Below are 4,989 nucleotides of genomic sequence, written 5' to 3' on the forward strand. Positions count from 1 at the left end.
CTCACTTTGTAGACCAGGCTGGCCTCGAACTCAGAAATCCGCCTGCCTCTGCCTCCCGAGTGCTGGGATTAAAGGCGTGCGCCACCACGCCCGGCTTCATTTAAATTCTTTATTGAAGTTTCACAAAGGCATCCGGTCACTTTCCCTTGCTGGTAAGTGCTAGAGATGAGTCAAAAATTCACATCTTTTGATTCTACTGTGTTTTTTTTTATTAACCTTGTATTAAATAATTATTGAATGATATAAAAAAATCCATCTTAGAAAAGTCTTCCAAGGTTTTAATAATTCTTGAGATCTAGTTTTTATCATCATAAATATCTGATCTTAAGCCTTTGAATTTCAGAAAATTATGCATAACTCCCTGCAAAAGCCTGTGAAATCAGCAGGGGGTGTTTTAGTCGTATATTATCCCTTAAAAGAGAGCTGTGCAGTTTCATCAGTTTTGAAGCTTTGAAGTATCTGCTTCATCTAGATACAGATTTTAATATGCTAAAATATTATAATTAAAACAGAAATTGCTGGCCCCATCTATCTGTGAAGATGGAGTACTACAAGAGATTCATACTGAAGGATGCTGTGGATTTCTGATTTGCATGAATCCCAGCATAGCAATACAGGAAACTTTATTTTAGGTTTTTATTTTAATGAAATTGTGATGTGACTTTATTGATATAAGTAATTTAGTGTCTGTCTATGGGAAAAATGTTAATTCCAAACGATTGTCATTTGGTAGTTCCCTGGAAGAGACTTGAAAGCCACAAAGACCAATATCTTCCTGTCATGTGGGGATTTTTCAGAGAAAATTAAATGTGGTTTGGAATTGCCAAATTGAACTTTATAAAATGTCTATTTTGCTATGTGGAGTGCCCTTTTCTGGTAGTATTTTATAATTCTATAACGTGACTCAATGCTCTGGAGAAACATTAAGGACTGTACTTACCACACATTTAATTTTTTTTAAATGGCAGTTTGATGCCCATTGTTCACAAAGGAAGCTCATGCCCTACCTTGAGGGAAGAAGAAAAAAAATTAATAATTCTGAGCAGGCTGCAGTTAAGAAGCAGAGCAACCCACGGAGAGTAGCACAGAGTCTGCCTGAGGGGATAATGCTCCAGTATACTGCTTTGGAAAACTATGGTATTTATCACTATTCAGGGCAGTATTTGGAAGCTTGCGTATTGCTCTCAAATATATGTGAATTATTGTCAAGTATCCTAACAAAGTGATGAAGGCAGGCAGCCTTTTCACTAAGGATGGCTTAGAGAACATGAATAGTTGTTTTTTTCCTTACACAAAGCAAATCTTACATGGATGAACAATAAGCCAGCAACTGATAAAGGCATTGTCAAGATGCCTTTATTGTTCTTTAAACCACAATATTTCATTGACAAAAATCCGCAGCACAAACAAAATTACTCAAAACTACAAATACATTTGCAATGAAGATTTACCAATTATTATAAATGTGACGTGGAGACCATTGTTGCATGACTAGGAATCTGGGTTCAGTTAGTAAATGTTCTCTGGGCATCCTTATTTTCCTCTCTGAGAGGGATCTGTGATCAGGCACAACTGTTCCTTGTCCCAACTCCCTTGTTCTTGCTCATCCCACAACATCCAGAGCAAGATATGTATAGGAGATGTTGGATTAACTCAGTCCTGCTGAGAAACAACTAATTTCCTTTTTTTCTGACTAGTGAGGGGTACATACAGATGGAAAGAGGATGGGGACATTGGTTTGACAATTTGTTTATTAACTACTCTTAGTGTATGTGTGTGCATACATGTGTGCTTGTGTACATATCATGGTACACATATGGACATCAAAACTAGAGAACAACTTACTTGTAGGAGTCAATTCTGTGGGAACTGAGTCTGTCAGGCTTGGTGGCAAGGGCCTTAACCTGTTGAGCCACCTTGCCAGTCTGGCTTGCTCAACTTTTTTGAGAATGGGGCACTTTTGAAAAAGGGGCCCAGAGCTCTTTCTCGTTTCCACTTTGGTCCATTTGAGGTTAAATTTTTCAGACTGCTGGTGGACTGCTCCCATTACTCTGCCCTGCTACAATTTCTTTTCCCCAAACATCCACAGATTACCACTTTCTTCACTCGTCTCTACAGTTCAAGCCCTCGTCCCCAAATGGATTTCGGTTGCTTGGGTTAAAAAACAGACGACACGTTCTGATTATTTTCTATTGTCAGAGTTACCCGTCAGCTAGCTGGGGGAATTGGTCTCATTTTGCTTTGTGTGCCAATAGAAACCATGGGCAGACAAGAAGAAGCTTTCAAATGCTTGTCTCTCCCAAATGTGCCTCTCTCTCTGTCCCCACCCCATCTCCCAGCGGTTCTGTCAGCGGTAGGTAAATGGGCGCGTCTGTAAGTGCTGCCCTCTAGTGTTGTAGTTCTTCAGCCTTGGGTGTTGCGCCTCTTGGTGCCGTAAGAGTTAAGGTCCTCCTGTGGACCTGGGCTCCCTCATCCCTTTCTTGCTATTGATGTTGCAGCTTCCAGACAAGCTTAAGTATTGGGATTCTCTCAGCCACTGGCCACAACCGGTATTGCAACTCTATGAAGTTGGGAATCCTCAGCCCATAATTTTAGCCAGTGTTACAGTTGTTGCAGGGTCTCAGTGCTGGTTCTAGAGATTTAACAGCTCTCTGGAGCTTCTCTGATGACCACATCCCACAGTTTGTCCTTTCTGGCTCCATCCAGCCTTTTGTCTTCCAGTCTCTCTTGTCATCTCTCTCCTTCCTCTTTTCTTTTTCTACCTGCCCTGGCTACTCCTGAACAACTGTCCATCTGTTTCTTCTATAGCTGTCGTAATGCTGGCCCACCTTACTGCCTTCACAGCCCAGCCTGCTAACTGCTCAATTGTCCTTCCAACTGTTGTTCTACTGCCTCTGCTTGTCAACAGCTCAGTCTGTGGGACTGAGAGGCAAGACAAGGTGACTGAGAGAAGGCTGTCATTGGTCCTGACTCTGCAATCTAATCCAATGAGAGGTAGCAAACTAATGTCTCCCAGACAACTCTCTTAGTGAGCCCAGTAGCATGATTAGAAATCCCAAGAAAGGGTGTTTGGATGAGTCATAGCCATTTTTAACTGGTCCAACTACAGTCTTGCAGTTTAACGCTAACTTTTCAACATGATCAGAATGCTCTCATTTATAAATGAGGAGATTGAAACAGAGAGAAGCTGAGTGTCCTGGTTCACCTGACTGTTGACAGAGGGGTTTGAGTTTGATTCTATCCATTTCACCTCACTCTAGGCTGACTTACCAGGACTCTTGGAAGCTGTCTGTTCTCCAAATGGCTGTAACAACTGCACATCTTTTCCCCATCTATGTGCAGGCTTTTCTTGCTGTCTTAGTCATATGATTTCTCAGTCTATGCTGGTTTTAATAGGAACAGCCCCCATAGACTCAATGTGCTTGAGTGCTTGGCCCATAGGAAGTGTCACTATTAGGAAGTGTGGCCTGGTTGGAGTAGATGTGACCTTGTTGGAGGAAGTATGTCACTGTGGGGGTGGACTTTGAGGTCTTATATGCTCAAGCTATGCACAGTGTGGCTCACAGTCTGCTGCCTGTGGATCAAGATATAGAACTTTCAGCTCCTTCTCCAGCACTGTGTCTGTCTGCTTGGATGCTGCCATGCATCCTGCCATGATGTGTCATAGCGTCTCTTCATAGCAACAAAGCCATAACTAAGACATGGTCCAAGATTCTTTTGGAATGATTTCTTCTCTCCATGAAACTGTGTCTCCACATAAACTTTCCCACACAGTAAGCCATCCTCCAATTGAAAAACCCATCTGTCCCCTCAACCCCTGTATCCCATATTATTATCAACTCCCGAAGTCTGGTTAGGATAGCAGAGCTTGAACCTGACTCTAATTTGCACTGCTGGTGTCATCACTCATGTTTCTGCAACAGCTTCTGTCTTCTTGCTCTACAACCTTGTTATATTCAACAGCAAAACAACCCTAAAAGCATAAGCGAAGTCACCCACCTACAGGGGGCCTCCCATTGCATTTAAAGAAAGAGCCTAGTACATTGCCAAGGCCTAAACCCCCTTCTCTCACCTTATCAGATCCATCTCTCTGATAAACTGAGACTCTCCTGTTGTTTTCTCACATTATCAAACATACCAAGCTCTCCTCTCTCTTCTTGCATCAGGCCGTATTGTCTGCTTGGAACCATCACCTTCTATTCTTCAGCTGACTAGTTTGTTTCCACCCCCCTCTCTCTCACACAGACAGACAGACACACACATATACATACAACACATCATACACACAGGGGGGACAGACACATAAACACACAGGGGGAAAAGAGAGATGCCCACAGAAATACACACACAGACACATACAGACAGGCACACATACAGACATATAGACATACACACAAACACATACACAGACATGTACACCCGAAAACACACAGACATGCATACAGTTACACACACAGACACACATATAGACATACATACAAACACACACACAGACATATGCACACACACAAACACACACAGGCAGATACACACACACACATACACAGACACACACACAAATCTAGGATCTGTACATGAGAGAAAACATTCAGTCTTTGTCTTTCTGAGTCTGGCTTATTTCACTTTATATAATAATTTTGAGCTCTATCGATTTTCCTGCAGATGTCTCATGACTTCATCATGACTTCTTTATGGCCAAATAAAATCGTCTGTGTGTGTTTACCTCGTTTGCTTTATTCACTTTTCCTCTGCTGGACACAGAGTTTGATTTCATTTCTTAGCTATTGTGAACAGTTCAGCAATAAACATGGATGTGTAAGAACTTCTTTGGTAGGATTTAGAGCCCTTTGGGTATATTCCCAGAAGTTGTGTCCGATGAACTGAATTTAAGAGCGAAAGAGTATCTTGAATTATTGAAGTAAACTCAACAAATCATAAGAGTCCTTAAAGTGGAAGAAAGAATTAGAAAACAGAAGCAAAAGAGAAATT

Source organism: Mus caroli, chromosome 17 (genome assembly GCF_900094665.2).
Source record: "Mus caroli chromosome 17, CAROLI_EIJ_v1.1, whole genome shotgun sequence".
Lineage (NCBI taxonomy): Eukaryota > Metazoa > Chordata > Mammalia > Rodentia > Muridae > Mus > Mus caroli.